Below are 9,833 nucleotides of genomic sequence, written 5' to 3' on the forward strand. Positions count from 1 at the left end.
GTTTGAATATACCTTGCAGTCCTTTGTTTGCGAAATACTAATACAAACATTGATTTTCTCCACATAGATGATGTGCAGTCTTGCAGATCAAGTATGTCTGATGAAGGTGCGATGAGCACTTTTTCTGCACTGGCTGATACTCAGTTTTCAAATCCATTACAGTTTCATGTGTTTGTGTCATATGTGCATCTTCAGTTATATTCATTCACCTTTTAATTGTATTGTAATTCTTCTTCACCAGGTGTATCTGCGGACGTGACCGGCAGTCACAAAGGTATGTAAGAGAGGCAGTTTGAACTAGGTGGGGACGACATACAGCTTGCAATCTTTGTAAGTCATCTAGTTTTATTTTGACAGGTCTCCAGGACTCTACGGCAGCTGGTAATGCTATGGCTTGCACGATACTCTACCATGGATATAAAAAACTCATATCTGGGTGGTTCTGATAACTTTCTTCTTTTAGCAGGTGCATCACTTGTGCAAGTGCCCAGAGCACAGCAGCCAATGCCATCTTACGGTACACACACAACCTTTTCTCTGTCGAGCATTTTGATGACAAAGTATAACCACATCTCGGTTTGAACACCATTTTCGGCTTCCATTGTTTGTCATATGAAGTTGATTTAGTTCTGTATTTAGAATTTCAGCACCAGGTGCTCAAGAACTTCAATATACTTCGCCTTGCGATACAACAACAGGGGGAACTCTTGTCAAGCCTAATGCCTCTTCAAAACTCCCTCACTGAGGCTCCCAAGCTGCTAGAGAACCCGCTCAGCTCTGTAGAAGAATTCGAAACGTTTGAAGGGCAGCTAACACCAGACCGTGAGAAGCAGTTAGTGAGTGACTATTTCACTTTAAAATACATTGAGCACTAGGCATAATTACAAGAAAAAATTGTTCGGTCCCTTTGTCTGGTACATTAGCTCAACATTGCCCTATAATAATAAAAATAATAATAATTATATTCTTATAGATCCTGGAGCTTTCACTGCTCGGGGGAAACTCCACAAAAGTTGCAGTTCGCAGGATAATGTCGTATGTTCTCAGCAATGAACTGGGACGCCAGTACAGTTGGGAAGGAAGAAAGGGTAAATTACCCTTGCGAGACCTAAACCTGCCAAAACTCATCCTGCGTAAGCATACTTGGTTTCATGCATATATATAATGTCTTGCTCCTGTCTCCTGCTACTCGCCAGCTAAGGGCTTCAGGAAATGTTCAAATATCAGTTTGGAATGTATCCGGTTCTGCCACCTTGTTATTTTTGTTGTTTTTATTGCTTTCCCTTCGGGCTTGATTTTATGATAATGTGTGTCTTTGTGATTTTGTTAAAATTTCAGGTACCACTCACTCTCACAAAAAATTTGTCAAAACTACACGGTACGAAGTAGAGCACCAGATAAAAGAGTGGCTACGCCATGCGAGGGACAGGGCAGAAAGAGCAAGGTATGTTTAAATCGTGACCTCATTTCTTTGTCAACTACACTTAACTTCCTTGTAGTGTTCCTAGAAGGGTCCAGGCACAATCAACAGCATGAATGCAGATCTCTCCCAAGTTGTAAGAGTGCTCGACGGCCCACTATGTCTCACGCCACCAGAGTTTGTTTTAGTTGTGTTTTTTTAGTTTTTGCTGCTGAATGCGAAAGGTATGTATTGATACCTGTTCATTCAGTTTCTTTATTAATGTAGCCATTTTATTTCCAGTTCTTGAGAGTGCTCGAGGCATATGCTATATATCAGGGTGCAGCGCTAGTTTTTTTTTTTTCTTCTGTCAACTTAAGAAAGGTACATATCAATATCTGTCTATCCGTTAACCTTCATTCATGCATAGCCCCTCCTTTTTTTCAGTTTTGAAACGTGCTCCAGCCTCACATTGTCTTACCGGTTTCATATTTGTACTGCTCAGCCTGAGAAAAGGTACATACCAATACCTGTCTGTTCATTAACCTTTATTCATTGGGATCCGCTCTTTCATCAGTTTTTAAGTGTGCTCGATGGCCCACCATATCTCACACCATCAGAGTTTTATTTGTGTTTTTTAGTTTGTGCTGCCCAATGCGAAAGGTATGTATTGATATCTGTTCATTCGGTTTTGTTCATTAATATAGCCATTTTCTTTCCAGTTCTTAAGGGTGCTCGAGGCAAATGTTTTTTATCCGAATCCAGCACTAGTCCATTTTCACGTTCATACGAAAGGTATGTATTTCTGTCTGTCTGTCTGTTAACCTTTACTTGTGCATAGCCCCCCCCCCCCTTCTTTTCAGTTTTGAAAGGTGCACCAGCCTCACGTTGTCTGTTTCATGTTCATATTACTGAGACTGAGAAAGGTACATACCAACATCTGTCCATTCATTAACCTTTATTCATTGATAGCCTTTTTTTTAGTTTCTAAGAGTGCTCAAGGCTAACATTTCCTTACCAGTTCCTCGTTAATTTTGCTCAACTTGAGGAAGGTACGTACCGATATCACTCTATTCATTAACCTTTATTCATTGATACACCCCTCTTCTCTCACTTTTTCAGTGTGCTCCATGGCCCAGTATATCTCACGCCACCAGAGCTAGTTTTATTTCTGCTTTTATAGTTTGTGCTGTCTCATGCAAAAGGTATGTATTGATATCTGTTCATTCGGTTTGTTCATAATATAGCCATTTTCTTTGCAGTTCTTATGGGTGCTCGAGGCATATAATTAATATCTGAGTCCGGCGGTAGAATTTTTTGTTCGGCTTAAAGGTACATATCAATATCTGTCTCTTCATTAACCCTCATTCATGCATAGCCCCCTCCCCTCCTTTTTTTTCAGTTTTGAAAGGTAGCTCTAGGCTAACGTTTTCTTACCAGTTGCGCACTAATGTTGCCCAACTTGAGGAAGGTATGTGTCAATGTTGCTCTACTCATTAACCTTTATTCATGGATCGCTTTTTCTTTTTTTCAGTTTGTAAAGGTGCTCGAGGCTAACGTTTTCTTACCAGTCTGCCGTTCTGCTCAACTTGAGAAAGGTATGCATTGATATTTTTGTAATCATTAACTTATATTAACGGATAGCCTTTTTTTAGTTTTAAGGATGCTGGAGCCTCTTATGTCAATCATCATTCAGGTACATTTTTGTCCGAGAGTTGGTTCTAATCTTAGTTTGTACATTTTCTGATGGTAGCAAATATATTATATATTCAGTGTGCCATCTGCATATGATGAAGTTGTGCAGTGTTAACTTTTATCCACAACACATTTTTTTGAGAAAAAGAGCTATGAGAGCAGCATTGATTTTGTTTTTGCAGTTGAGTTATACAGGTGGACACGATCTCTAAGAAAGTATGTAACCAGAAGATGTCTAATTATCTCAAATCCATTAATTTAGCCCTTTAACTAAGGAATTTTCAAACAGAACAGAAGGCAGTATCCGTTGAAATTCAGTGTATATTTAAAAAACCAAGAAAAGAGCGTGTGTCATGGAATTTCGCTATGCAAATGAACCAAAACTGAGAAAGCACGCCCCACGGGCGCATCACCATCACCAATGGAAGTTTGTCTGAGCCTGATTGCAGTTTATCTGGCCAGCAGGCCAACACCTCCTACAGTAATCTCGGTTACTCCGAATCATGTCATCCTCTGACTTCAAATGAACGCTGTGCTCCATGGGCTCCTGGGTTTGGCTTCTTAGCACATCAAATTCGACAATAATTATGACAACGCACGTGCGAATTTAACAAATCTTGAAACTGAATTATGTTACTCCATTCTACTAACTTTTTTTGCCTAAAGTTTCTAGCTAGACAGGCAATTAATTCTAGATAATTAGCCATCCCGTAGTTACATGCTTTGTTCGAGAGGATGTCCGCCTGGCCGTTAAACTGAATTGCAAAAACGATGTCTATGCTGCTGTCGTACCTCTGTGAAAAATATCTAGCGGATGCAAATGAACACCTTGTATGTATCGCATATATTTCCTGACGCTATTATAAAACTACCGAACTTTCTGCTTGCAGTTCAGAAGTACATCTCGTCGTGACGAATCTACTCGCAACAGACGCCAGGAAGAGACACAGAATACAATGAATGTCATTTAGTGCATAAGTGTGTAATTTGACTCTGGAAACATTAATAAACGCAATATTTACTCAAACTAGCCAGTTAAACGAAGAACCATACAATGTCCCATATTTATCCAAATATCTGGTAGATAACATCACAGGGACGTTCCTGCAACGTTCAATCAGTGCCCAAATCCTAGTCCCCTGGATCCCCATGGATATCCCTAGGCTCTCTGGACTACTCCCAGGGATATCCTCATATCCAAAGCAGGATATCTGACAGATCTCCCTGTGACGTATATGGTTTGCTGGGCTGTCATATCTCCTTTCGCAGCAATAACAAGGCCATTCGCTCAGATACGGAAGCGCATAGCGACGGACAAGGTCCACGTCTTCACATAGCAAGGACCCTATGCTTCTATAATTTTCATGGTGCATCTTCGCTCCTTGTCGGCGTCCGTCTCTTGCTCATCCTCTTCTTCGGAACGTTTTTGTTTTCGATAGTTTTCGACGTTTTCGATAATGTTTATGTCCGAGCTTTGCGCAGAAAATGCCAGTTGCATTACGCCTAGGTCGTCGAGAATGCGCTGGTCAGTTTTGCCTCGATGGAGGGAGTTGCCATTGTGCTGGAAATGGTAACACCCATTCGAAACGGCCCGTCCAGAGCGTTGGGCAGCAGTGCTCTCTCGATAACCTCTGTGTAGGGTAGGCTGTGGAACTGAAGCGTAATCCGCGTTCATTCGAGTCCGTGACCCGAGTCCCTCGTACGAGAGGGCGCCCCAGACACTCAACGTCTACTGGCGTGTGCACAACATTCTGTGGACGTATCACTTTTACCCAAAAAAGTACAGGTTAACTACAGAAGAAGAGTATAGACAGCTTGTCCCATGGCGAAACCCTCAACAGGAGTTTTTACCAGTTCTAGACGGTGTAAGCATATATTCATTCGCTAGAGTTCTGTACAAAAATGAGGAGTGAAACACGAAATGCCGAACGAGACAAGTGGATCACTACAGTTTGGCACCACAGAAGAACGAACGAGAACTGTAAAACACATTTATTAGCCCTTCAGGCACCATCTGTGCATGTCAATGTCCCTGGCTTGACTTCCAGAAAATCGGCTACAACGATTGTTCTTCGTCAACTCACCCTGAGTCTGCTTCATCGCGATGAAGGCAGAATTAAAATCTTTACTGATGGCTCATCGACACAGACCGGCTCTACCTCTGCATTCGTAATCCCTGAGCTGTCGATTGAACGAAGCGCTAAGCTGTCGCACCCGACGTCGGCTGCTGTGGCCGAGCTGCATTCCATTCTTATGGCGCTTTCCTTCATTGTGTCCCGTCAACCACCGATGCACTGGACCATATACAGTGACTCCAAAACCGCCTTCCAAGCTCTGCAGTGCACCCTGGGCTCGAGCTCCCTCGCTCCACTGGTGTGTGACGTCCTCAGGGAGCATTCATGTGCTGTCACACAGACACATAACATCACCTTGCAGTGGATCCCAGGTCATTGTGGCGTCCCTGGGAATGAGGCTGCCGACCTACTTGCGAGACGGGCTCATGTGGCACAAGGCGTACCGACGCACCGTACGTATTTCACCCAAGCGGACGCGAAGCAAGCAATTGGTACTCTCATGGGACGTCTGTGCAGTGAACACTGGTGCAGAAGTGTCCCTTCTACGTCGTTCCTGCGCAGGGTGGACCCAGATCTCCGTTTTTATATGCCGTCAGCGCTTCCTCGACCCATCACGTCGCTCATCTACAGGCTTCGCCTCAACGTGCCATACAGTGGACGACTTTTGTTTAAGCTCGGCATGGTCCTGTCCCCCAACTGCAGTCTGCGTGATGTAGTTGAGGACGTGGATCATATACTCCAAGACTGCCCGAGGTACAGTGCACACCGATGTACCCTTGTGTCGTCCCTGTCTCGCCTGGATAATCGGCCATACTCCACCGAAAAGGTTCTTGGGTGCTGGCCAGCAAATCAGCTCATACCTGCCATGCGCGCCCTTGTGCAATTTCTCGTCTCGACGGACCTGTTTGACACATTGTGACACTCTTTGGTTTTAGTGCCTTCAGACTTCGCTTTTGGTGACAAGCTCGGTGATGATGTTCTCATTTATTCTTTCAAAGCGTTTCAAAGCGTCGAGGTTAGTGTAGTTTCCCTTTCTTTTATTAATAACGCGTCCTGGAGTAGCCAGTCCCGAGTGGCCCGAGACTACCATCTCCATTTTTTTCTTTTAAAATCAATCAATCAATCAATCATTTATTAGCCATACGGACACGAAACAAGTACAAAAAGTGAAATAGTACATATGTCCAATTTTGAATCGAAACTTAGTATCGAAGTGTCCAGTATCGACTACCACACACAGCAAAAGAAACTACAAATCCGGAAAGTCACAGTACCTACCGAAACCATTTCAAGTACTCATACATTCATACCATGACTCCTCAGTGCACCATTTCGTTGAAAGCATGTCTTTTCCGGCATTCGATCGTCCAGCGGCCAATACGCACGATAAAAGTGCAAAACCAATAGACGTACGTCGCAATCGACCAGGAAAGCAATGTGAGGACCTGTAAAACAACATGACCTCACCTGTGTGTTTCAGTCACACTGGCATGTCTCATTACCAGACAAGCTTGTATATAGCCTGAAAATGATGACATAGAATTTCCTGAATTGACTCCCTCAAACAAAGGTTATGACTACGAAACGGTTCTGTTAAGCATTATCGCATTGGAGTACATCTCTCAGGACAGTGGGTGGACCTACTAACGAATGGCTTCGGTCCAATGAAGCAATCTGAAAGCCATTAATTTCTTGATAAGTGAGGTTCAACGTCTCAGCCGCAGTTAAAACATTGCCCCTCCAAACTGACGTGAAAGGTCGCGTAAGTGTATAAGAGCGCGTCAGATTGAAACATGTCCACAAATAATTTGCTTGCGTTGGTGACGACTGACGACCAAATAGAGACAGAGTTCACCTATTTTTTGTCATCACGGAAATGTACATCTGAGAGTTAATGTGTTTAAACGTTTAGAAATATTGGGAACTATGCGTCCTACATGCGCAGATGAAAGTGCACGGCGGCGGGCGGCCGAGAAGAGAAGATATAACAAGGAGTAAGATGCACGCTTACCATTTCTCCGCGATGTTCGTACACTTCCTATACACATTCCGAATGAACTCTCCCGCATCCGCCCGACACTATGGTGTCTCTGCCTAGACAAGATACAGTGCTCGCACGTCCAGTAAACTTTTGTCCAACACTGTACATTAAGAAGCCCCAGAACAACTGGTTCGCGGGAATTACGAAAGAAAGAGTCGGTTGACGATAAATTACCAGAACCCGTACGGAAAGTTTTATAGATTGCGTTTCCGCCACGAAAATAGACAAGCTAGTGCTGGCGAAGTGCGTCAGCTACTTCGGTCTTTGCAGCCCTCTACTGCCCATTGTCGGAAATGCCAGCGATGAGCTCTTACATACTATCACATTTCAATGACAATCCGCACAACGCTTTCTTCCGTATTTTTTAAAAAATTATAATTCGATGACGGTCTTTCTGGGACACGCTGCATATCAGCCTCATATATGAAAGTGTCAACATCGACATACAACAGATATTGGCGTTACACAATCGCAAGCGTCCTGTTTTTTTTCTGTTCGTGCTGTACGAACATACGCGAAATAGCAACAAAATAATTAATGCTGATATTTTTTTGTAACATGCAGAACTGAGAATAGCATCCCCCTCATTGTACTGTGATGTGCGCTGTCTTTCGTAAGGTACACAGAATGCTAAACTCCGCAGCGCACTGCGGTCGGGCTGCAGGTGATGCTAACCTTCCACTGCTCGTGCAACGCTTGCGGGTATTTCGATGTTCTGCGAAATCTCGCTTCATTACATCATATAGACGAGGCGTCTCAACTGACACTTACACATCGCGTGGAAACCTCGTGCCCGCAACACCTGTTCAGCAGAACGGAGACCGATAACCTTTTAACACGCTCCTCTGACCTAAGCGTATTGCATTGTAGAGTCATCTGCACCTGCCGAGCAACGGGAGGGCTTCAGACACATAAAAATAAAGACAATGATCGCAGGGCGAAGCCACGTGTGTGTCATCCTGCGCATGTCCCCTCGACGCCTTGGAGCTCCTCTCGGCTGCGTAACATGGTGCAATTTTGACTTGACTTTGACGTTGCAGTGGCACAATGTCCCCTGACCGGCATATGACGCTCTCCAAACACCGAGGGAATCTCCAGGACGCCGGCGCGACGGATCCTGTAAACATCCGTGGTTGTCACATGTATCACTCTTGTCATGTAGCTGGCCGTCATGTGACCACTGCATGACCTGCTTGCGACATACATGTCTGGTTTCTCCAGCTCGTTACCTGTCCACTATCGGCGGTATCACGAGCGAAGGACCCACACAAGTATCGCTTCTGAGGGGAGGCCATGTTTCGCGCAACGCCGCTAAACGGATGAGGTCATCTGTGATCGTCGAGCGCCTAGCGTCGTCTGCTAGAGTTGGGCGCGCGAGCTGGCGACTCCGAGACCCAAAAGAGTCACACACTAAAGCTTTTTACACACTGAAAGGTGTTCTTTTCAGTACCCTCTTACACCCTCAAGGGGATAATTTCTATGAACACCCCAGGCCGGTTTCACGTCAGTTCAGACAGGGACCGACCTCCTGTATTTTCATTATTTTTCATAGTTAGAAGCTCATCGTACATGATGATCAACTGCCGTAAAATGGATAATTTCTACGCAATAGCTTTCGTGCAAACAAATCGAGAAAATCCGGCGCTGGCTTCGACTGTTTCAGTTTTGCTGTGTTTGTACGCGTAAATCTCCCTAGTTTTAAAAGATATTGTAGTGAAATTTTGTTAGACTCTAGTATTCCTACAGGCCAGCAGTCCGAGCCAAATTTTAGTGCGCAGGTGCAAGGCTCTGTGCTATAAAAAATGTCGAACAAGCTCTGTCGTGCAGTGTGTTTTTTTGTTGTTTTTTTCATCTTCGTCATGTGATTTCTTTGGCTGTAGATGTCTGTCATTACCATACTTGGTATCCAGTTCACTGACCTTTTAATGCTCTTTCATTTTCTGTATCTGTCGTGCGTATACCTCCTACAGGTATCTGCTGGAACACGCGCATGTTTATGCATATTCCGGAAAAACAAGGATATCTGTTCCTCGAAAAGGGCCCCCTTTCGATTTCATTTATATTTTTAGAGGACATGGCGATGGCAAGACCTTAGATCTGACATAAAAAAATCTGCTTCAAAAGGCGTACACTGGCAATCCGCGCGTTAAAACGCGGCCCTACTCTGCGAGCGTACGTGTCGGAGCCAGGCTAACGGTACCGCGGGATGGCGGGACTCCTGTCGATCCTTCCATTGTTTTGGCAAGGCTGTCCGGCCCTAGCGTTACCTGAGCTATTCGTCGACATACTTTTGACGTCCTGCTGAAGAAAGAATCCATGCCTGGGTGTTCGTCATTTCCCACAAAGGATCTGAATGAAAGCCTATGTTTCCGGAAACCAGTATTTCAACGACTAAATGGCCAGCGAAGGTAATGGTCAGCGATATCTCTATCTTGCAAGCTGCGTACACGGTGATGCACATACTGTACAAACAAATACCGAGTTAGAAGTTGCTTTTTCCAGGGTCCCTGCAAGTTTCTACGAAGTTTGCTTTGTTTCTTTCACGGTGTTTTTAAGTTATACAGAGGGCTTTAAGCTGAAAACGGCTGTTCTGTGCTGAAGGTGCAGCAGTATATGTCCTGTC

General features: G+C 44.3%; 2 long non-coding RNA genes across 2 annotated transcripts; both read left to right on the forward strand.

Annotated features, from left to right (window-relative positions):
- The first annotated feature begins 409 nt into the window (after positions 1–409).
- Positions 410–1,106, forward strand: LOC135376941 (uncharacterized). The gene is made up of 3 exons (XR_010417918.1): positions 410–517; positions 640–836; positions 974–1,106. It is a non-coding gene; the product is annotated as an uncharacterized LOC135376941 (long non-coding RNA).
- A 208-nt stretch (positions 1,107–1,314) lies between these two features.
- On the forward strand, positions 1,315–4,115 carry LOC135376942 (uncharacterized). The gene is made up of 13 exons (XR_010417919.1): positions 1,315–1,444; positions 1,500–1,644; positions 1,703–1,783; positions 1,847–1,915; positions 1,977–2,062; positions 2,122–2,194; positions 2,263–2,325; positions 2,384–2,451; positions 2,522–2,604; positions 2,662–2,731; positions 2,802–2,870; positions 2,934–3,095; positions 3,985–4,115. It is a non-coding gene; the product is annotated as an uncharacterized LOC135376942 (long non-coding RNA).
- The last annotated feature ends 5,718 nt before the right edge of the window (positions 4,116–9,833 follow it).

This window comes from Ornithodoros turicata, unplaced genomic scaffold (assembly GCF_037126465.1).
Source record: "Ornithodoros turicata isolate Travis unplaced genomic scaffold, ASM3712646v1 ctg00001401.1, whole genome shotgun sequence".
NCBI classification, from domain to species: domain Eukaryota; kingdom Metazoa; phylum Arthropoda; class Arachnida; order Ixodida; family Argasidae; genus Ornithodoros; species Ornithodoros turicata.